The sequence below is a fragment of the Xenopus tropicalis genome, chromosome 8 (genome assembly GCF_000004195.4).
Source record: "Xenopus tropicalis strain Nigerian chromosome 8, UCB_Xtro_10.0, whole genome shotgun sequence".
NCBI lineage: Eukaryota > Metazoa > Chordata > Amphibia > Anura > Pipidae > Xenopus > Xenopus tropicalis.
The window spans coordinates 53482922-53509001 of NC_030684.2; positions in this window are offsets into that span (position 1 = coordinate 53482922).

Consider the following 26080-nt stretch of genomic DNA (forward strand, 5'->3'; position numbering starts at 1 on the left):
TTTGTCATTGGCGAAATGAAGATTTTCGCTGCACATCCACGCTTGGTGAAAAAAATTGTTCATCACTGCTAGTGAAAGGTCCACATTGAAAAGCAGATAACACATACTGTAAGCATTTAAGACACAATTTAATAACAAGTATCACCATACTGCCTCTGAACTGTGCACTGTACCTTCTGACAATCATGGGCTTGTATATATATATGTATTTGTTTTTTTTTTCTAGAGCAGGCCCTCTAACCATTGGTCTCCATCTAGATTTGCGTGTATTGTTATGTTTATCATATTACTGAATACAGCACTGCATAAAATTAAGTTGCTGTAAAATATAATAAGGATTAAGTGAGCATGTGATGAGGGAATTATTTTTAAAACACTAATTACAAAAAGGTTTATACCATAAAAAGCGTGTAATTTTCCTGAATAGTTAGATGGAATATGAGGGATTGCAATATAATGGACCTGCTTCATGGAGCCTGACTAAAATAATTAAGCTATTTTATTTAGCAGTATCATTCATTAAAGGGTATCTAAGCATTGTTGCTCAGTTGTGCTTTGTTCAAATTTTGCAGGACTACAAATTCCAGTATATTCCACTATATTAGAGGTTTATTTAAATCTGGTTCCATGCTATTTGTTCCTACAGCTGAATCTGGAAGCATGAAATACTACAAAAAACCCAATTTGCAGTATGTTATCTCTACTCGTGTCTGATTACAGTATAATATCAGGTATCCAAAAACTACATAATATTACTGTATGTTAGATAGTAGTACAATGGCTGACTGCATGTTGGTATGCAGGATTCTGATTAGTCAGTATGCTTGCATATGTAACCAAGTGGGACAGTTTTAAAGACAGTTTAGCTCCTCTTTAATTTCCCTACGATATTGCTTTAATACAGTGATCCCCAACTAGTGGCTCACAAGCAACATGTTGCTCACCAACCCCTTTGATGTTGTGCTCAGTGGCCTCAAAGCCATTGCTTATTTTTGAATTCCTGGCTTGGAGGCAAGTTTTGGTTGCATATAAAATAGATGTACTGACAAGTAGAAACTTCTATAGGCTGCCAGTCCACAAATGGCTGCCAATGACAAATCACAGTCCACACCCCCAGGAATTTGTTTTATGCTTGTATTGCTCCTCAATTTGTTTTACATTTGAATGTGACACATTGGATAAAAAGGCTGGGAAACTCTGCTTTAACATAACCCCAACCTAAAGAACTGGAGACCAAAGAGGACACCACCCTTTTACCACTAGAATGTGCAGTATATTACAAATTCATTGGGACATTGTGGGATATTTCACTTAAATGAAAACTATACTCCCAAACAATGTAGGTCTCTATAAAAATATATTGCATTAACAAGCACATATGTAAAATCCTGCTTCATCTAAATAAACCATTTTTATAAAAATATACTTTTGTAGTAGTATGTGCTGTTGGTTACTCTTAAATAGAAAAATTGCCATTTTAAGAATTAAGGGCCGCATGGGATCATAGGATTCACAGTGCACACAAACAAAGCAAGGGCACACATACATGCTAGGCCCCATCAGCCAATTAATGGTCTGTTGTTTTCACACTTCTTCCTGTTACAGTCAGAGCTGCATTATTTCTGGTCATGTGATCTCTGAGGGAGCACACAGCCCATCGCTAAATTTTGGATCAAGAGAAAAGATGCAAAAGGGGAATATTTGCTGAAATATATATATTCCAGTTTGACGATGATTCTTTAATAGGTCACTTAATATGATATAAAATATCTCTTGGTTAAGTATTCATTCTGGGGGTATAGTTTTCCTTTAAACGGTCTTCACACTTACAATGTGTTTTCCACAGATAAAGCGCAGAAGAGACTAGAAGTGGCAGACATTTTAACACAAATTTATTGTTCTTTTTGAAGTGTTTTTGAGCACACGAAGAATGTAAGAACATCTTTATATCTCTTATAACTCTGTTAATAAAACTTTTAATATTGTGGACAAAGGGCATATGCTCATGGGGGTGGATCAAACGTTTCCTAAAGACCACATTATGGCCTGTTCTTGCTATTGTGTGACAGAAGCTTTATACTGAAAGAAGAAAGAAACAATAATATATATATATATATGGTGACCTATGAAAAAAGATGATCATTTCTAGTCTTTGACCGATTGTAATCTATTTTTTTCAATTTCTTAGAGCCATACTTGAAAGAGAAAGAAGCTTTTATAAAAAGTCGCAGAATTAAAGCTGAGTGAAAAGATTTCTACATTAGGTTTAGCCAAAGGCACATTGATGTTGTAATAAGTACAATATGAACATAATGAATAAGAGTTTCCATAACTTTTGGCAGCTTAGATTACGTCTGTATTATAAGACGTGCAACTGAAATAATTTCCTTTGTATCAAGAAGATAAGGGTGAATTACAATGGAGAGATCAGGCAATGGTGATGACAAGGGAGGTGTTGACAGCAGATTAAATAGTTCTTGGGCCATTTCAGAGTATAAAGAGCCCCAAGACAGGACCTGTCCAATTCTACTTTATGTAGAAAAAAAGAAAAAAACTTTTTCAAGGTGTGGTGCTATGGAAAGGCTACCATGGTTTTGCTGTGGAGACCACATGGAGCATGGTTAAGGGTTTTTACAAGGAAAAGATGAGAATTTTAGAAAGTTTAGACATGTTAAGCTGCAAGGGAACAATAAGCAAGGAGATGGGAAATGGTTCAGCAGAGCATATGATCAGATGTGAACACATGGGAGAAATGAAGTCATGACCATGAATTGGGGTGGATTGGAAGAACATACAGGGAAAACAGTACCATTAAATGCTAAGAAAACTTTGGTGCAGAAATGAGGGAAATTGTTTCCTCAGTTAAGCAATACAATCTAATCAGATTATAAAGCACACATGTAACTGCTGTTTGGTTGCTATGGCTCAAATGATGTAAAGAAAAACCCACATTCACCATGCCTGGGGGTGTTTTTTTCTTAATTGATTCAGTTAAAATTTGTAATACTTTAAAACTAAAAAATATACAGCATCAGTGGGCTAAGCCTTTTTTAAAGAACACATAACAACATTTCATGTAACTTATTGCACTATGTAGATCATTTCATTGGCAACAGACATAACTGTTATAACACTGCACACTGCGATCTTATAGTTAAACAATAAATGCTTTCTAATGTGTTACTTCAGTTATGTATTCCTTCCTGTATTGTTGGCAGTGGTAAGTTCGCATTAATATCCAGTGATACTAGAGGACATTCTGTTGAAACTGCACCTAAAAATGGTGCCAACATGCAGAGATTGTTGGGCATTAAAGTCAAGATCAGCCAAACTGCCTGTCCAAATCTATTCTACTCTTACCCTTTATACAGGAAGGTTACAGCGCCGTTACAGACATATGTACTGTATAATCTAAGAATTAAATCTAGTTTAACAATATTCTATGCAAACCATTTATCTCACGTTTAGACATTTTAGTCTGATACACTCATCACAGAGGACTGGATCTGTTTCCCCATTGATTCTGTGTTATTTATTTTTGACCCCCAGAGACTGTTTTTATCACTCTTGTATCTTTTTTTTTTTTGTTAGGGTTAGTTTAACTTTCCTTGGCTAGCTTGAATGCTGTGTCACTCAAGATAGATCTTTATCACTCCGATAAGCATTCTGGCATCTTTTAACTTCCTATAAATAGACAAAATAATGAGGAAACTGCAGCTATACACATTATCGATCTCAAGCTTTCTTGAAATCCTGCCAGATTTTGGCAATTGATACAGTGCCAGATAAAGGACAGTAATTTAAGCTCTAGCCTGTGTTTTGCAGAGAACACAGTGACCTTACATATGTGCTGATTTTATAGCATATTCTTCTTCCAAGCTGTAAACTGTATTAGGAATGAAGCAGTTACTGTAGATAAGAAAAAATCACACAGAAGTACAAGAGCAGTAGGCTAGCTTTTGTCTTATCAAAGTCTATTAAATCACATAGGCATAACAAGTACATGTAAACATTTTTTAAACCTATTTTATTAAGCACCATACAGAAGGTTCAGACTATGTAGTGAAAAGCATTAAGCGTAGACTGAACTTGCTACTCGAATACTGTAATTATTTCAAACATAATTAATATTTAGTCAATTGTTGTCATATATTACCTTCCTGACACATTTGAAAAAAATTGTGTTTTTTTCAGCAGTTTGTTCAAATTGTGTATATGCTACATACATTTCCGGGCCATTATCTGTTTATGTCAGAATTTCTCATTCACCCTTTAATTCTTTAAGCTCCAAGTATGTACATCTATATACTTGGCTTAAGGAACTCTAAGTTCTAAGCATGTAGATCATACATTCTTAGCAGGTAGATCTTTAAGTGTTGACTGGAGATCTTAGAGGCAGCCAGAGGGCACTACTGTGTGCCCTCCAGTTTCCCTAGATCATTTTCAGTAAAGATAAACTTTTTGGATCTACTATGTAAGCTAAGCTTTGATAATTACACTTCAGTACTAAATGGGGGCACGGAAGAAGCAAATTATTTTTGCCACTATATGCACAATACAAACAACAGGTAAAATGCATCTACATTTTTTCTGAGAATGTGGGCAGTCAATGGCAATGGAAATAGGTATAAAGTCTAGAATATAAAACTGTACATGAAATGTGAACATTATTACTAATAGAATCATAACTATAAACTTGGGGGCTGATTTACTAAGACACTAATTCGAATCCGACTTGGAAAAATTCCGATTGAAAAACGAACATTTTGCGACTTTTTCGTATTTTTTGCGATTTTTTCGGCGCCTTTACGACTTTTCGGAAATTGTCGCGACTTTTTCGTTACCAATACGATTTTCGCGAAAAAACGCGAGTTTTTTGTAGCCATTACGATTCGCTCGTATCTTGTCGCGACTTTTTCGTATTAAGCGCTAGTAAGCGGCGGCCGAAACTTTCAGACTTAGCATGATTTTGGAAGCCTCCCATAGGACTCAATGGCACCCTGCAGCTCCAACCTGGCCCAAGGAAAGTCACCATACTGAAGCTTGTATGAATCCGAACGCTACAAAAAATCACAGTATTTTGCGCAACTTTCGGAATGGCTACGAAAAAGGCGCGACTTTTCGCGCAAGTTTTAACGCTACGGAAAAATCGCCAGATTTTGCGCAACATTCGGATGGCAACGAAAAAGTCGCGATAATTTTCCGAAAAAATCGACAAATACCGATCATTACGGAAAAAACGCAATCGGACGCATTCGCCCGGTTAGTGAGTAAGTAAATGGGCCCCTTAGAGTACAATGTGTTCTTCTGTTTCATTGTATAGTAAACCAGTAATTATGACTGGGTTAAGTCTCAGGAGCAGTGTGGAATCGAACTCTGAACGCTGCACTGAACAGCGCCTACATGTGCCTACTGAGACACTGGGGGATTTTGAGTTGAGACTGCTCAGTGTTTTTAGTATTCATCCGATGTCTCTCCCTGCTGACCATTTACCTCTGCCTACCTTGTTAACTACAGATGTTAATGATCAAGCAATTAAGGGACTTTATAAGCTTGGCCCTTGCAACACTCAGCTGCCTAATCATCAAAGCTCCTGAGCCAGATCTAGTCTGTTACTCTGTGATTCCTGCTTCCTGAGTTCCCTGCCTTTGCCCTGCCTAGTTCCTTGTTCCTGGTCTTCTGTCCCTACCTGGTACCCATCTTCTGCGTATTTCCTGGTTTGACCTTCGGCCTGTTTACTCAACCTTGCTTACCTGCTGCCTGCCAATGACCTCGGCCTGCCTTATGGATCTCGCCAGTCTTTTGCCAGCCCTGACCATTTTGCCCGTTACAGGACTCTGCCTTATCTATCGTTTGCCTCACCAAAGGCCTATATTTGGACTATGGTTTTCATTCTGCACCTCCATTTTGTTACTTCCCTTATTGGTCTCATTAAATCTATTTTTTTTACCTTACTATGGCTTTAACTCATTATCCGGCCATTAAAGGGAGTTTACTGGGCTATTCAGCACATAGGTTCCAACCTGCTGGTCACTCACCAGTGGCCAGACCTGACAGACAGATAGTACCTTACTGGAAAAAAATGATTTTTTAAAAATATACTTTTATGGTCTTTGGACAAAAGGTTCATGTGGTGCAGTTACACCTTTATCATTTGTACACATACATTTAAGTATGATCAGTCATTGGCTGACCTATAAAAACATGGTAGTAAGCAGGGGGAAAGAGATTCAACAGACATACTGGAATTCTCTCAGTGTATTCTCCCCAGAGGCAGATAGAACAATAATACTAAAACATAACTTTTAATTCATTGCAATAAAAACTTCCCCTTTAAAAACACATACACACATAAGACTAATTAAAAACAAAAGAAAATCCCTTAACTCTGGAATACTATCTCACTTTTATGCATGGTGGGAGCGGTGTCCATTCTCAACACCTTCTAGACTCTCTGTCCCCTGGCAGCCGACAAGCAACACCTTACCTGATAGTTTTCATTATCTATCAGGTCCTAAAGTTTCCTGCTACTAAAGGTCCCCATACACGGGACGATAGTAGCTGGCGATATCGGTCCCTTGGACCGATTAGGCAGCTAATCGGCCTGTGTATGGGCACTCCCGACGGGCCTGCCCGACCGATATCTGGCCTGAAATCACCCAGAGTTGTGCTTTCACATAGAGGCTCTAGCATGTACTGTGCATATTTTACTTGGGCATATTTTACCAGTCACAAAGCACCCTCCCAATAGGTGTATGTTTTGCATAACAGCTTTCTTAAGGGATAGATACCCAGTCAGATTGAATAAATACATTAAAAACTCTCTCTATATAAGATATGCAATATAGAATTGCTACAAATTAAAATAAATTAATTAAATAAATGTTGAACTGTGTCTATAAGAGAGATTAGAGGGATTAATGTAATTGACCATTGCCTTAATGCTCCTACTGGATACAGAGCTGGCATATGATAAGAGAGAGAATGTATTAAACAAACCATGATTTATTCACATTTTATTAAATAAATAGGACCTTGCCAGCCTAACCCAAGGCAATATTCTAAAACCATAATTCCATAAGAGTTCGCTATTATGCTCTGCCGTTCCTCGCTGAAGACTTGAATGAGTATTAGACTGCCTCTACCTACAGAAAGGATGGCCCCAAACTCTGCTACCAGCAGGAGCTGCATGAACAACCATGAGAGAAGTTTAGCAGTTTGGATTCTGGTTCTGGATCTGCAGTGTCTTGATGATAGGAAATCCAAGCAAGCTGTCTCCTAGCACAAGCAGTAGTAGCGTCTGTAACTATCAATCCACCGTGCAGTCACAGGAGAGAAGCTTCTTTTCTTCCTCTGCTAAAATTAACTTATCATCATCATATATCCACTGTTATGATCCAGAGGAAGGCAAAAAACCCAATTATGCCTCAAAAGGGAAAAAAATCCTTCCTTTTACGAACGTAATGCTGTGTATGGCTAATATGGCGTGCATGCAAAAAGTAGAACACGTGCGTTAATTAGCACGCGTGACATGTAGCGCGAAAATAGCCTTCACACGAAAATAGCCTTCGGGACTTAAATAACGCAAACAGCATTGCGTCTAAATTAACGCAAATATCCTTTTAGTGAATCGTGCATTAAGACGTGAAAAATTAGACGCAATAACATTTTTAATGCATGCTATAAATAGTGCTCGTTTTAACGCACTTTATTGAATCAACACTCTGTTCTTTGTAAAAATGGTTTTGAAGAATACCAAAACAAAAAATTGCAGAAAAGGCAAAGTGATTTCTAGAATTCACACAAATTTTATCACAAGATTTATCAGAAACATCTATGTACTGTATATACAGCCATAAGCACTCACGGAAAAGCTGCACGGAGGACGGAGTCCTCTATAAAAAGAAACACACAATTTCTTGTCTCCTTTATTGTAAACATGTTCTTGGGTATCTTGACTTTCTCTCTCAGAAAAATCCTTCATTCCCGGGTCCAGAGTCTCTCTCCATTCTCCTGCTCCCCACTCCCACAAGAATGCTAAGAACTCCCTACCCCCCTCCCCTAGGAATATGTGATCTGATCTATAAGGGCTAGAGCTGAAGGCAGAAAGCTACTTAAAATGGCGGTTGCTGTCTTAAAAAAACAGAGAAAGCTTCTTGGGCTCTTTACTCAGGTATGATAAAGCTTTCTGCAGAATAAATATATTGTTCTAGGTGGCACTAATGTGGCAAATCTATTGGCAATAAAATGCCAAAATAACTTTTCTTCTCCTTTAAAGGACAAATGGGATGATGTGTTATGGACTAGAACTGTGTTATTAAAATATCTATGGAATCATATGATTTATGGTGCACACAAACAAACCAAGAACACGCATACATGCTAGGCCAGCTAATGAAAGGAGAAAGTTCTGTCTTTTACTCTCACACCTACTTCCTGTTACACCTGTTACAGTTAGAGCTGCATCATTTCCTGTCAGGTGACCTCTGAGGGAGCACACAGACCATCACAAAATGGTGGCTCAAGGGAAAAGATTTAAAGGGGCAATACAGCTCCAGTGTTTTTCTTGAATAATAACACACAAGCAAAACTTCTAAAATGTGTCTGTCCTTTGACAGCAAAAATATCCTGACTTTTTTTTACAACATAAGTATATAAACTACTTTCTAGGGTAATACAAGTTTCTGTGTTTGCTAAAGTAAGTGAAAATCCTTTACCCTGTAAATTGATTGAAACTACGTCTGATCGCTGAGCATCTCATTTGTCTGACTTGAAGCGGCTCAGCAGGGTGGCTAACATTAGTTAAGCCTTTGAAGTGCTCTGAGGGGAGAATACCGCATGTTTTTGCACTGAAAACTGTTTAGGATGTGCAGGGAAAGATAATTATAGAAAAGATAAATATGTGAACGATGGATGAGAGAAGGTCATAATGTGCCTGTTTGCTAGCTCTGATAGATATAAGGTGGAGGCAAAGTTATCACTGTGAAAGTCTGTGATAATTGTGATGATATGGTGATAATAAATAAATAGCTTTGTGTCATATTCGTGCTGCTACAATTATCACAGCAGAGGATTTAGATGTTGACTTTTGTATCCTTATTTGCTTTCTCTTCAAGGCAGTTATCAGACTTTTTGTTCTCCATGTATTTCATGCAAGACTGTGGGGCACCAAACAATCAAATCTAAGCATATTCATAATGAAAAGGTCAGAATTGTCTGGAACACAATATCCCACTGAATGCATTAGATATTCAGATTGCAATCTACTCTTCTGAACCGAGGAAACAGAACAATGTGATTTTGTCCTCCTGATTATGATAACAGGTACTAGAAAACTAATTATATAGCATAATGATTACAATAAAGCAAAGAAATAGCCTTCTAACCTTTTCATTTTGCAATGTGTAAAGGTGTTGACAAGAGATAAAGAAGATCACTGTAAACATATCCTCAATAAAATTATTCATTGAACTCATAAAATATTAATCGGCTCGCTGGTATCCTATTAAATATGGGTTTCTCAGGAATTCAGCTATACATATAATTGTTACATTATTTGAAAAATCACATTGTAAAGCGTAAATACAAAAGTATGAATCTTGATGCCTTGTTAACAACAGCATATGGGTTATGTTGTAAGAGCATCAACATTTGCCCCAGTAGCCAATCATATCTTTGTTTTTGTTATTCTGATACTGTACCAGTGAACATTAACTACTGACTGGTTGTTGTGTGTTAAGAACTTGGTCTGGCCTTGGTCTGATCCAAAGCATATCTCCAGCCCTTCCAATATTTATGGAATGGCTCCATCACAGGTTCCTGGCTTGGGTATTGAGTAAGTTTGCAAGGTATGAATTGAAGAACTGGAAGATCCAGTAGAGTAACCAAGTGACAGTTTTATTTGCACAGCCTTTCTCAAGCACAGATTTCACAGTCCACATTACTTAATCTTTTCTGCTCAGGTAGACTTCTCTCCCTACCTTCCAGAATGAAAAAATGGCCGACCCATTTCCTGTTTCTGTCACCTTTATTGTCTCTTGGGTTACTATAAGCTTCACTGCCACCTAGTGGCCAGCTATTTACACTTCAACCATTAACATTATAAAGTAAATCCTTTGTTTTGACCCCTTACAATTTCCTGTAATCTGGTATCCTGTGTTCCTTAATTTTGCTGTGTGCTATTGTTCCTTGCTTTTGAAGGCTGCTTCTTGTCTGTCCCTTCTGTGCTGTGCTTTGGATTTAACTGTGTCTTGTGTATGACCTGGCCTGCTCCCGACATTCTGCTCTTTCTCCAATTAAACAAAAAAATGAACTGATGTAAATTTGTGATCCTCTGAGCACCTGACAGCTGAGTTTACCATTCAAGTTACCACTACTTAACTATAATCTGAGCCTGGGTTCTTCTCTTGCCTTTTCTGCCACAGGACCTTCCCACTAAATATTGGGGCCGATTCACTAAAGGTCGATAAAATAAGTGCTATTTATAGCAAGCGTTAAAAATGTTATCGCAATGACGATTTTACATGATATTTTAGCGCATACGCATGCCCGTTCGAAAAATCACACTTCATTTTAGCCATACACGCCATATTAGCTATACACGCCATATTAGCACACTCTATTACGCACGTAGCAGTTACTTTCTGAAAACTACTGTTCTGAAAATGACCATTTCCCTGCAAACTGGAGGCTGAATCACCCTAGGGCCAATACATACTTTAAAAAATCCCACTGCAAAGTCCATGTTGTGTTGCCAAAAGCTCACAAACCGAAATTTTCTTAAAGTACCGCCTACCCCAAGTAGGTGTTAATATTCGCACAGATTAATGCGATATCTAGCGTTTTTAACTCTTCATATGTGTTTGTGAATCATGCATTAGTACTATTTCTATTCGCTAATTAACACAATGCATTTTTTCCGCATGCGATATGCGGATTAACGCATGTGAAATGACTTTGATGACTCAGTACTTATTTATTGCGTGCTTTTTAACATAAAAAAGCATGCGATAAGCGTTATTGACCTTTAGTGAATCGGCCCCATTGTGTGTTCATAGTTATAAAGTAAGAGGGTCATTTCCTAAAGCTCGATTTTTTTTCAAGGCTTTAAGAGAAGCCTTGGCATTTCAGCATTTAATAAACAGCATATAATTTAGTGGAAATATGCCATCTAAAACCTGTCAAGATCATGTAGAAGTCACAACTGGAAGATCTTTCTATGCTCCATGGTTGTAGAGGTTTTCATTTCTTTTATGCTGTCACTAGTGATAGGTAAAGCACAAGATCTAACCCCACCCCCACATATACAGGTGGTATTGCTGTATATTTTTAGTAAATTGGCAGGCAAGTTTCTCAGGCACTGTATACAATTGTAAACCCTTGAGAAATTGTTTATAGACATAAGAAAGTGAACTTTGTCTTGGGTAATGAATATCAGCTGAATAGAAAACCAATCCTTAGCCCAGCAAATACTTGCACAATTCCTAAGAGAAGCCTTGGCATTTCAGCATTTAATTAACAACATATAATTTAGTGGAAAAAAGAAACCTCTTTGACATGGAGTGCATTGATTTGATCAAATTTGTTCAATATTTCTTTTTTAAGGTATCTTTCCAAAATAATTTAGCTCAGATATGCACCTCCATGAAAGTAAATACTGTATATATATATATATATATATATATATTTTTTTTTTATAATTAAAAAAAAATGTCTATTTTTATTATGTTCTTCGACTTTGGCTTATTCTTCCGCTTCTTCTTCTTAGCCCCCCCCCATTTTCTAAACACTACTCCTCTTACAGTTTTAGGGGTACAACACCCAAACTCTCCACACTTCTTGGCCCTATAGCGGAGCAGGTTGCTTGTGCTTTTCTAAGCGATCCCGCCCCCCGTCTTTTTGTGGCACCGCTCCGAACCCCCCAATTTTCCCATTGACTTTGACAGAGAAGATATTCAAACTGCTGCCACACTTACAGCTTTGAAGCTACAGCCCCCAAACTTGAATAACATAATAATGGGGTCACTCCGAATGAAACAGCGACATTTGTTGGATGACCTCAAAGTGGGAGGGGCCAACAACAGCCAATCAAATTTCACCTATTGACTTTAATGGGGAAATTGAAACTGCTGCCAATCTAACAGCTTTGAGGCTACACTCCCCAAACTTGAACCACATAGTCATGGGGTCAGCCTGAATGGGAGCAGAGTGGGCAGGGCTGTGAACAGCCAATCAGATTTTAGCTATTGACTTGGAGGAAATACCACCTGCTGCCATTCTCACAGTAATAACCCCAGGGTCCCCAAACTTTGCAGAGTTAGGCACCAGGGAACTGCGGGTCAAGGTAAGACAAAGTGGGCGGAGCCACCAACAGCCAATCAGATTTTTTTTATTGACTTTCAATGGGTAAATTCAACCTGCTGCCATTCTCAGAATTAACACCAGGGTCCCCAAACTTTTCACAGTTGGTCACTAGGGGACTGCAGTTTTACTTTTGAAAAGTGGGCAGAGCCACCAACAACCAATCAGATTTCACCTATTGATTTTTATTGGTTTGTTGTCAGGGTTCCCAAACTTTGCACAGTCAGTCACTGGGTGACTACGCATCTAAGGTTTTTGTATTTTTTTAAGTGGGTGGAGCCACCAACAGCCAATCAGATTTTACCTATTGACTTTTAATGGGGAAATCCAACCTGCTGCCATTCTCACAGTATTAACACCAGGGTCCCCAAACTTTTCACTAGAGGACTGCAGTTTTAGTTTTGAAAAAGTGGACGGAGCCACCAACAGCCAATCACATTTCTTTCATTGTTTTCAGTGGGGAAATTTTAACTGTTGCCATTCTCACATGTTTAATGTCAGGGTCCCCAAACTTTGCACAGTCAGTCACTGGATGACTATTTTCCAAGTTTAGAAAAGTGGACGGGGCCAACAACAGCCAATCAGATTTCACCTATAGACTTCATATGTTTAAATTTAAACTGCTGCCATTCTTTAAATATTAATACTAATGTCCCCAAACTTTGCAGAGCTAGTCACCAGATAACTGCGGTTCAGAGTTGGAAAAAGTGGGTGGAGCCACCAGCAGCCAATCAGATTTTAGCTATTGGTTTTCAACAGAGAAATTCAACTTGCTGCCATTCTCACAGTATTAACACCAGGGTCACTAAGGGACTGCATTTTTAGGTTTTAAAAAGTTGGTGGAGCCATCAACAGCCAATCAGACTTCACCTATTGAATTTTTTTTGGTTTAAATTTAAAATGCTGCCTTTCTCACACTATTTATGTCAGTGTTACCAAACTTTGCACAGTCAGTCACTGGCTGAATACGTATTCAGGGTAAGAACAAGTGGGCGGAGCCACCAACAGCCAACCCATTTCCCCATTAAATTTTATTGGTTTATATTTAACTGATGCCATTGTTTAAGTATTAATTCCAGGGTTGTTAAGCTTTCCAGAGTTACTCACTGTGTATTTACCTTTCAAAGTTAGAAAAAAGTGGGCGGAGACACCAACAGCCAATCACATTTCACCTATTTACTTTCAATGGTGAAGTGTAAAATGCTGTCAGTCTCACAATTTTTATGCCTAAGTTCCCAAACTTTGCACAGTTGGTCACTGGGGGACTGCAGTTCAAAAATAGGAAAAGTGGGTTGGGCCACCAACAGCCAATCAGATTCCATCCATTGAATTTTATTGATTTAAATTTAAAATGCTGCCATTCTCACACTATTTATGCCAGGGTGCCCACTTTTTGTCACTGGGTGACTTTGACTCGAGGTTAGAAAAAGTGGACACACCCACCAACCACCTTGACTTTTATTGGTTTAAATTTAAACTGCTGCCATTCTGTAACTATTAATTCTAGGGTCCCTAAATGTTACAGAGTTAGTCACTGGGTAACTGCAGTTCCAGGTTAGAAAAAGTGGGCGGAGCCCCAATCAGATGTCACTCGTTGACTTTCAGTGGGGAAATTTAAATTGCTGCCATTCAGACACTATTAATACCAGGGTCCCCAAACTTTGCACAGTGGTTTTACTATATAACTGTGGTCCAAGGTTAGAAAAAGTGGGTGAAGCCAACAACAGATCAGATTTCATTCAGTGACTTAACGTTTTTCAAACTTCCCTTTCTAGGTTTATTTTACAATTTATCTATTTTTTAAAATTGTGTAGTGTATTTCTCTCAAACAGAGTAACACTGCTAGAATCACAAAGTAAAATACAGTGCAGCACTCCGAAATGGTGAAAAGGGTGACTTTTATTTGTGCCAAAGACTAGCCAAAGTGGAATCATCCACATAAAAGAAAAAAAATGTTCCATATTAGATCAAAATCCAACTAATTTTTGTTCTGTAAGTTTCCAAAATCATCTTTCACTGAGCCTTTCCCCCTTAAGTCAGCAACTCAATTAAAATAGTTGGCGATATTTTTGATTCTTTAAAAAATTTGAACCTTTCATGAGCCTGCACCCCTTAGTTCTCAAAAGAGACATTTGCTGAGCAAAATCTTAATTTCAAATGCAACAGAATTAGCCTATACAAATGCTATTAATTTGTACAAATTTGCCTTCATTAAAACTGTGTTTAATGGTTTCAGCCCCAATTGCCATACCAACAATCAAGCCAGATTTACATAGATAAGGTAGAATTTCAGAGAATGATTTTGCATTTACTGTAATGTATTGCTGTCTCTTGAAAGGTTAGTCAAGTTTCATTCCTTTGATATCAACCCTAGAATAAGTTGTGCACTAAAGGAAAACTTTACTTAAAGAAGGGAGAGCAAATAATGAAGATGATAGACCCCAATGAGTGCTCTAGGGTGCCCCTATGGAGTCCAATATTTATAACCCCACCATCCTGCTAGAAGAGGGTATAAGGAAACTAGCTTATTTTCCCATCTCCCCATTGCAATTGGTTTTAGAGTAGGGGTAAAATCTGCTGCTCAAAAATTAAACAAATTAAGGGGAATTTACTTAATCAATTTCAGTTAAACTTACATGTAATATGAGGTCTCTTTTTAGGAATAATACAAGAAAGGACCATTATACGGAGAAACTAATTTTCTCCAAATAAATCCAGCATGTTCAAGTGTGTCTTATGCTCATCAATCCCTCATAGGATTGATTTATTCATCTTTGTATTGCAACCAAGGGATTTTTAAAATTTTATTTAGTTCCAAATTCATGCACCTTATGTACCATATTTATATTTACCAATTTACATGGGCGTAAATATCCCGCATTGCATCTTAAACTGTAATAGCGATCATTAAATATATTCATTATTACCAAGTGTTTTCCTTTTTTATGTGCTTCCAATGCTATGATCTATTTAATAATTCATGAATTGATCATTTCATCCAAGAAAAAAATACTTTTGAATTCCAAACAGATTTTGATCATTGCATTTTTCACAGTACATCTCAAAGTTATTCTTCATTTCAATTCAATTTGACACAGGTATTGCTCCTGCTTTATTGATTTGTTTTTGTTCCTAAAGCCTGTTACCTTTTATCAGTAAAGAGACTGTGCATTCAGATTCTTAAACATGTACATCTGAGAATAAATGTTCTACTGTGGTTTTTACTGTTTCATGAAATATCTGCAACAACAACAAAACAAAAAAAAAATAATAGTTGCCAGTCTTGTACTGTTCAGTTAAACCTTATATTATAAGATGAGGCAGATTTTATTAGGTACCAGTAGCTAAAATATCCTTTCCCTCTTGCAGTAGTTTCCCATGTCTCTGTCAGACAATGGATATCAATTGATAACTAGTGTTCACTTTAGCTCATATAGTGCACACAACACCTAATTTATTTCATTAGGTAAAAGAGTGCATTTCTCTGAACAGGTGCTAGTGTTAATTTGCTGATGGTGTATTTCAAACTTTGACCTGGGAAGCGTCAATGCCTCCATTGGTCCCATAACAACTGAACCCTATGGTTCTCCACCCCGGCAACCCCAACAAAATGTATGCAGAGTCCAGGACAGATATGAAAAACCATAGCTTTATGTGCACAAATACCACTGAACATCAAAATCTTTAGCTCTAAGTAGTGTAATACAAAAACTCCCCCGGATCTTCTCCTGAAATGCCCACTTAAGGTGGGCAATATGGGGCTAATTCAACTGATCAAATTATACCAACTGGTATAAGGGCCAATGGACCGCATCAAGGAGCCAATGCAGTCCACAACTTGACGGGAAAACCAAACCTGCCTGATTGATATCTGTCCAATTCTTGGTCAGATATAGATCGAGGAGGCCAGTTGGGGGGCGGGAGGGCTCATACACAGGCAGATAAGCTGCCAAATTGGTCTAAAGGACTCGAATTGGCAGTTTAAATCTTCCCGTTTATGGCCACCTCGGTAACTGGGAAGCTCCATTTAAAAAAAAAAAAAAAAAAAATTACCAATATGCCCTTTAGGGTATGTGTGAATGGGTTCAAGCATCCTGGGTCGTAATCAGTACCCTGGTCTGATAATGTAGGACAGCCTTAAAGCAAACAAGTAGTAACTGGGAGTAGGAATGGCTGGTACATATGTCTGATAACCAGAATGGAACCAGGAAAGGTATGATGGGAGTGGGGTTCAACATTGGTTACATATGGCTGCTCTATATGTAAAATATACTTTGGTTTTATGCAATTACATAAATAAGACAGGAAGAGGTTTTGGGAGCTTTACCAAGAAAAGCCCATATAAACACAATTTGAAGCTTGTAGTTCTTTTTTCATTGTTGGACATTTATAATGTTGAAAAAGAAATGTACTTTTTGTTTTTTATTTTTTTATTTGCAACTAAAATTCATACAATTATTCAACCTTTGTCCTGAAAATGGGTTTTATGCAACAACAACAAAAAATTTGGCTGTAAACAAATTTCAGATGTTATTTCTTTTTTGTTTGACCTCTTCTATTCAAAGGCAGTGTACTTAAATCATATCTATTCTCTTTATAAAAGTGAAGGCTCCTGTTAAAACTCATGGTCTCATTAAAATAGGGATAGTAAAAATAGAATAAGAACACAGTTTGAATATTCAGAAACCTATAATTCAGTCACTGCAAAAGCAAATGGAGCATTAATGAGTTCTGCAATTGCTCACATGTATGATAGAAGGATTGACAATCACAACTGTGATCCTCCTCAGCCAGCAAGAATTCCCCCAGCTATTTCTGGATTGAGGATTGCCCACCTTTGGATGGTGTAATCATTTTTAAAGTGATTTTGTGATGTGAAAGGTTTTTTATCTTCTTGATATTTGTTGATGCAAATTAAAAATTTGGAGCTTCAGTATAAAATATTTAAGCTGGCTGCCCAATTCCACCAACATTCACATAGTTCAAGCCATTCTTGACCAAATAGCACAACCCTTAGTACATGTGTGCCCCCTTCTGCTAATATTTGGCCAACAAAACTAAAGTGCCATTAATTCACAGTTAATTAAACAAACAAAAAAATTGCTCTAACAAGTTAAATTTCACACAGTAAGTACAGGGCTTTGTTATGGACTGTGCTATCTGGAACTTCCTAACTTGTGCCTCTGAATGGGCCTACTGTATGTATCTCACCCCCCCCCCCCCCCCCATGAATAAACACTTCAAAAGTAGGTATTGTTTTGGTCATTGGGTGAACACAGGTCTCTGCATTGAATTTTGGAACACTTTGCACCCTACATGGCACTTAATATATGACCCCTATGTGTATAATGACTTAAAGGGGAACTCAAGCTTTTGAACCAAAATTTGTTAAAGAGCCCCACACAACACAGAAACCCCTAATGACTCTCACATTCAAAGCAGTCCATAACTCTACCCCACCCTACATCTCTGAACTCATCTCTAGGTATCATCCAACCCGCTTGTTACACTCCTCTACTGACCTGCTCCTCAACTCCTCTCTCATTCCCTCCTCAAGACTTTGCAAGGGCTGCCCCCCTTCTCTGGAATTCGCTCCCACAAACTGTCAGACTTTCTCCCAATCTCTCTGCCTTCAAGAGATCTCTAAAAACGCATTTATTTAGAGAAGCTTACCCTAATCTAGTTTAGCAACACCCTGTGCCACACCTCTCACAACTCTGGTCATGCCCATTCCTACACCTTGTGTCTCAACCCTTTCTCCTTGTAGATTGTAAGCTCTTTTGGGCAGGGCTCTCTTCACCTCTTGTATCGGTTATTGATTGCTTTATATGTTACTCTGTATGTCCAATGTATGAAACCCACTTATTGTACAGCGCTGCGGAATATGTTGGCGCTTTATAAATAAATGTTAATAATAAAAATAATAATAATAATATACTGTAACCCAATTTTGGCTAGAATAGACCTTGTCCAGCTAGACTGGTTATAGCATGGGATACAATGGATGGGCCTTCACTAGCTGAAAGACTATATGTATGGAAGGTGTTGTTGATCTACACCTCCTCATTGCCAGATGTGAAGTAGTGAATGAAAAAGCAAAAACAAAATGTAGAAAATGACAAAACAAAATGAACAAAATGAAAAGTCTATTGGCAGGTTTTACATGTTTTTGTTATGTGGCGAATCGTGAAATTTTGTCGCCGATCCACTCCTGTAAAAAAGTTAGTTTTTGCAGTAAGTTTTTGCTCATCACTTTAGACCTTGTATATACAATGAAACATTTATTGCTCTTCTCTCTTCGCTAACCGCCCTTCACATTTTATCCACATAATGGCATTTTTTTTTTAATCATAATAGCATTGCAGGCCTGGACTGGCGATCTGTGGGTTCTGACAAATGCAAAAGGGGCTGCTTTAAGATGCCATAGACAGTCACTATTCAGTGGGCTGTTGGGGGCTGTTTGGGCCTCTGTGTACTTGATATGCCAGGGCCTATTTTGAATGCCAGTCTGAACCTGTACCTGCGGGTACCACAATCACCTACACTGATTATACTACCTACTAGTCCTGATTTCTAAGTCACGGTCCTGAATAACTGACCTCCAAAGTGACAGCACAAAATTGGGTGGTGTTTCAGGCAAATTATGTGGGCATGTCTGTGTGCATCTAAATTATCTCTCTTTTTCAAATTCAAATTGTTGGCTTATGATTTTCTTCCTGTGTTTTGTATTTAACTTTTTGGAGCCTAATAAATTTAAAAGAAATTAGTTTGTGATGTTAATCATGCTTAATACAACTGCCTCAATTAGTTACATTGATTTTAGTTGGTTTTAGTTGGTTGGGTTTTATAAATTCTGAATTTACAACATTAGTTGGGTAAAAAAAAAAAATACATGTTTAGTTCTCAATAATGTTCTCTGTTTTTGTTCTCTATAGTTTAATTGAAACAACTTTTTGCACCCATTTTAGGCATACATTATTTTACTGTCCATGAATGCCCTTATAAAGGATTAAACTACAGGTATGGTTTTACCTTGTTCTACTTCAATGGACATTAGGAGCACCTAATCCTTCAGGCATGCACTAACAGCCATATAATTTACTCAAAGCTGCTTCTCTCTAAGCCTTAAATACCAATTATGGATGTAGAACATTACATCATTTAACAAATCATATTGGTGTACAATTATATTTCAGCAAGACAAAGACATGATGCTAAGATAGAAGTATTTTTTTGTATCAGCATAACTTAATTGATAACATTATCCTTGAATCCACTGACAGGTTGTCCATAATATGTCTGTTAATTAAAACCCACTGCCTTAACGGACACTTAAATATATTATTCGGCCTGTGTTCCAGCACCGAGTGAGGTAAATGCAATGTTGAACTCAATAATTTCCAGTATTTTGATGTGTGTTTTAAATATTGGCGACTGCAATGTTCTTGAGCTCCGTATGGTTTCTGCACAGATATTATCTGTCTACCCTTGTGGAATGTCAACTGCTTAACAATTTTTTTCTAAGCAGGTACTGTACTGAAAAAAAATTGACTTCGCCATCTGGCTTTCTAGCATTTTATCAGGTCTTTTTAATTAGGCTCAAATCAATGATCTCAATTTTTTCCTAGCTTCTAACTTCTACACTGCCATTAAGGCTCAACTCATTTCCGGAGGAATGTGTTCATGTGGAACTTAGACTGAATATGAATTCCCAACAGGTTGTCTGCGCACCTTACAATACATATGCCGGTGAAAGTCATGTCATGCTTGCCCAGTAGAGCATATAATCCAATTTTTTCTTTTATTAAGATATGAAAATGGCCATTGCATCATAATAGCAGCCAGGAATCAGAACTGAAATGTAATCTGAGATTTATCAATAACCTTATGTATATAAAATGCTTTAAGAAATGTCACAGTAAGTATTTTTAACATTGTTTTTGGAAGATGTGGGGGTTGTGGTGGCTTTTTTTGATGAAATATTGCATAAAGTCCCAAAATAGTTACAAATATATATCATCTATTATTCAGAAGTCCATTATCCAGAGAGCTCTAAAATATTGGAATGGCATTTTCTATAGAGTCATATTTAAGCAGACAATTCTTAATCTTTGATTCCTTTTTTTCTTTCTTTCTTTTTCTTTCTTAAGAAACAATTACCTTTACTTGACTAAGCTAGTATAAAATCATGGTGTCAGTGCAGTTCTACTGAGATTTTTTAATGTTTCAATGTGGTCTTAAGGAACAGTGCTCTAAATTATGGAAAGGTCCCTTATCTGAGCATTCAAGATTATAGATCTTATATTTTTTTTACACTGTTTCTCATGATGAGGATAACAATATGCCCAGTGGTGGTTTTGGGAAGATGAAGGTGATGAAACTCCATCCAACCTCCTCTGCAGGAACTTCAGCTTGTGTATATACATGGTATACTGTAGCACCTAGTAATAAGGTAGGTCAGTGTAGTAACCTGCTTGTATAGACATTTTGGTTAATGGCATTCTTGCTGTTTTGCCATTAATTGATGATGATGATATTCCTGTTCCTGTTGTGTGCTTCCTGTTAAGCTGAGAGCAAGCATGGAGCAGGCCAGATCTACCTGCCATGTTCTAATAAATATATCAAAAGTTCCAGTGTGTATCTGTACCTGAACTAACACAGCAGAAGTATTAACCCACTGCTAGCCAGCAGTTTATTACAGTGGCGACGAGGATTTGTGCATTTGGACTCAGAAACAGACTCAGCTGCAGAGCAAACAGGCTGCACAGGCTGCATGATTCCTTCTCTGCACAGTGAGTAACTTGCTACAATGTCTGCCATTGGGAAAGTCCCAGAGTTTTCAGAATCTGCTGAAGAATTTGAGTCTTATTTGGAAAGATTTGAGAGATGGCTGTCTGCAAATGATGTTAGTCAGGAAAAGAAAGCAGATATTTTACTTGCTACACTGCCAGCAAAAACCTACAGTCTCCTTAAAACTCTTATAGCTCCTGCAAAGGCCACTGAATTGTCCTATGAGAGAATTACAGAGACCCTCTCTCAGCATTATAAACCCCAGCCTATCATCATTGCTGAACGCTTTAGATTTTATAGGAGAAATCACAAAATGGGGGAAAGCCTTGCAGACTATATTTTGGATTTAAAACGGCTATCTGCCTCCTGTGAATTTGGTACATTCCTGGATCAGGCTTTGCGTGATAAGTTTGTATGTGGCCTCCATGATGAGTTCTACCTGCATAAGCTGCTAAATGAAGCAGATCTCACTTTCAAGTCTGCTTGTAACATTGCCTTGGCCATAGAATTAACCAGAAGTGACTCTCAGCAATTCAAAGAGCAAAATAGTTCTTCATTTACAGATATCCCTAAAATAACTACAGAGTCTAAACCCATCTCACAAAATTCACCACAGCCACCTACAGTTTCAGTTACAGGTGAGCAAGCATTTCAGACACAAAGGGTCAAACCCTGCTACCGCTGTGGGGGCCTGCATCAGCAACTGAACTGCAGATATAAATCAGAAACCTGTAGAAATTGTGGAAAGTTAGGCCACATTGCTCGTGTCTGCAGAAGCAAACCAGGCAGGCCCAGGGCGCAATATGTGACTAATTGTGACAGCCAGGAAAGTGACTGCACAGACTTGAATACAGTCAATACTACGCATGGGGGAGATGATGGCATTCATATTAAGCTGGAAATTGATGGGCATCCAGTAAACATGTTACTTGACACAGGTGCATCTGTATCACTAATATCAGAGTTTGTTTACAAGAACTGTTTAGGTGGAATTGCACTGCAGAACTCACTTTTACATCTCACTTCTTATACTGGAGAGAAGATTCCTGTACTTGGAGAGATTCTAGCACCAGTCACATATGAAGGTCAGTCATTTACATTGCCTTTAGTGGTTGTGAAGGGCAACAGGCCCACCCTTTTGGGCAGAAATTGGTTGAAGCACCTAAAGCTGAATTGGGCTAAAATATTTACTATCAAACAAACTGAAGCTACCTTTCACAAAAATCTGGAACAGATCCTGAGTAAACATGACTCCCTCTTTAAGGAAGAATTTGGCAGTATTAAGGGGCTAAAGGCAACTATCACTGTAAATTCAGATGCAAAGCCCATTTTTCATAAGCCACGTCCCTTGCCATATGCTCTTAAAGAACCTGTGGAGAAAGAACTAGAAAGAATGGAACATTATGGTATTGTGTCACGTGTCAAATACAGCAGCTGGGCTGCCCCAATTGTAGTGGTCCCAAAAAAGGACAAAACTATTAGACTTTGTGGTGACTACAAGGTCACTGTCAATCGCTGTATTGAACCAGAACCCTACCCACTACCAAATGTAGAGGACTTGTTTGCTACACTTGCTGGAGGTAAATACTTTAGCAAAATTGATTTATCAAATGCCTATCAACAGCTAGAGCTGGATCCGGATTCAAAGCCATTTCTTACCATCAACACACACAAGGGGTTGTTCCAATACCAGCGCTTACCATTTGGAGTATCTACAGCTCCAGCAATTTTTCAGCATGCAATGGATCAGATTCTTCAAGGAATTGATCATGTGGTCTGTTTTCTGGATGACATTTTAATTACAGGTTCAACGGTTGAAAAGCACTTGGCACTGTTAGATAAGGTGTTATCAAAATTAAAAGCATCTGGGGTGCGAGTAAAATTGTCCAAGTGTCACTTTCTCCAGGAGTCTGTAGAATACTTAGGATACCGCATAGATGCACAAGGTCTTCACCCAACAGAAACAAAGTTAACTGCTATTGTTAATGCACCTTCACCTTCAAATGTGTCTGAACTACGCTCCTTCTTAGGACTGCTAAATTACTATGGACGGTTCCTTCCAAATCTGTCAACATTATTACAACCCTTACATGAACTTTTGCAGAAAGATACCAAGTGGGCTTGGTCAGCCGAGTGTGAAAAAGCATTTCAGGATGCAAAGCAAAGACTAACGAACAGCAAGTGGCTAGCACACTATGACCATAGTAAGCCACTCAGATTAGCATGTGATGCCTCACCCTACGGAGTTGGAGCAGTTATATCACATATACTGCCTAATGGAGAAGAACATCCAATTGCTTTTGCGTCTAGAACCCTAACACAAACAGAGCGCAACTATGCTCAAATAGAGCGGGAGGCACTAAGTATTATTTTTGGAGTAAAAAAATTTCATAAATATCTTTATGGAAGGAAGTTTTCACTGGTCACTGATCACAAACCACTTCTGGCCATTCTTGGGCCAAAATCAGCAATTCCAACATTGGCAGCACTTCGAATGCAACGGTGGGCACTACTCCTATTGGCATATGACTATGATATTGTATATAGACGTTCTCAGGATCATGGGAATGCAGATGCTCTATCACGGCTTCCGTGCCCATATACAACAGATGTTCATGACGAAAGTGTCATTTTTCAAGTTTCATTTGCAGAGGAACTACCTATTTCTTGCAAAGATATTGCAGCTGCAACAAGTCGTGATCCTCTTATTGCAAAAGTGTGGGACTTTACTTCCAAAGGCTGGCCGAACTACAGCTCTGACAAAATCCTTAAGCCATATTTTGAAAAGAGAGATGAGCTTTCCATAGATCAAGGTTGTTTATTGTGGGGGATACGGGTTGTCATTCCCCCAAAATATCGTCATAGGCTCTTGCATGAACTTCACGAAGGCCATCCAGGTGTAAACAGGATGAAAGCACGAGCTCGTGGTTACCTGTGGTGGCCAGGCCTGGATCAAGATATAGAAATTTTTGTAAGTCAGTGTACTGCTTGTGCTTCTGTACAAAATCAGCCACCCACTGCACCCCTTCACCCATGGACATGGGCCACATCGCCGTGGGAAAGAATCCATATTGACTATGCCGAAATAAACCAGCAAACATTTCTTGTGGTTATAGACAGCTATTCCAAGTGGTTGGAGGTGTTACCCACTAAAACGAGTACAAGCGAGAAAACGATTACCTTGCTTCGTAATTTGTTTGCATCCTATGGTCTGCCAAAGGAATTGGTTTCAGATAATGGACCTCAGTTCACATCTCAGGAATTCCAGTACTTCTTGAAACAAAACGGTATCAGGCACAAATTAACTCCACCTTATCACCCAGCTTCAAATGGTGCTGCTGAACGGGCTGTTCAGACATTTAAAAAAGCCTGGATGAAACACTCAGTAGCCAGTGAGTCCGCTCGCACTACAGGAGAGTTGAGACTTTGCCGTTTTCTGTTTAATTATAGGAATACGCCACATTCAGTCACTGAAAGTACCCCAGCGGAACTGTTTTTAAAGAGGCACCTCCGAAGCAGGTTGGATTTGCTTAAACCCTCTTTAGCTGATACAATGGAGAAACATCAGAAGCAACAAGTCAAAGCACATAATAGCTCCAGACAAAGAATCAGAAACTTTTACCCAGGTGATAAGGTCTTGGTTCGAGACTTCCGCCACTCAGGGCGCCTTTGGTCTCCAGGGACCATTTGCCATAGAAGGGGTCCCCTGACGTATGAGGTTCAAATTGGTAATCGTCACATTCATGTCCATGTGGAGCATCTGGTTCCAGATAAGAGTGTGTCACCTGTACCTCCTTCATTTTCTACCATTGACTTTCAAGTACCTGTAGCGCCCTCACAGGAATTACCAGATGCCAACAATCCATCTAATTCAACCAGTGCTACAGCCTCTGAGGGTGAACGGAGGTATCCGATACGGGCACGCAAGGCTCCTGACAGACTGGACTTATAATGCCACTATGTTATTGTTAACTTGGACATTTCTGCCTTAAAATGTTTAGAACTGAGTTATAACTGTTGGTTACATATATATAATATATATATATTTTTGAGATCTACTTTTTGCTAAAAAGGGAGGAATGTAGTAACCTGCTTGTATAGACATTTTGGTTAATGGCATTCTTGCTGTTTTGCCATTAATTGATGATGATGATATTCCTGTTCCTGTTGTGTGCTTCCTGTTAAGCTGAGAGCAAGCATGGAGCAGGCCAGATCTACCTGCCATGTTCTAATAAATATATCAAAAGTTCCAGTGTGTATCTGTACCTGAACTAACACAGCAGAAGTATTAACCCACTGCTAGCCAGCAGTTTATTACAGTCAGCTACCTTATTTTCAGAGTTTTATTCTTTTTTATTTTACTACTTCACTGTTGTTACTGGAAAATATGAGGCTTTTTCTGATGTTTAAAGGGGGATTGCATAGTTTCTTTTGCGTTGCTCACATATTAGTTGGGATTTGTACTTGTTAAGCAATGCTTTCCTATTAGGTTTATTTTTTTCTTTCTACTTGCTTCCTTGAATATCTAAATTGTGAATTTTTAGTTGAGAACAGTTTAGTTGTGTGAGCTACTTTTTATGGAATGTGTTGAATCTGGTTAAGTGAATGGAAAGTTTATGTGTAATAATTTTTTTTTTTATAATTCTTTCTTTATTGATTTTCAGATATGGGGGTACAGAAAGGAAGAAGGGAAGGGGACCAGCAGATAATATCACATTTGGTAAGTATATAACAGATACATAACAAATAATGTATGTACATCAAGTGCAGGTTAACAGTCTAGAATTTGTTGTGATACTCTAGGATAGAACTTGGGGAGTAATCACAAGGGAGGATATAATAAAGGATAATGATAACGCTTCTACCAGGGGGGGGGGAGGAGAAGGGGAGTGGGGAGGGAAATGCGTGACTTACATAAAATTCAGTATTT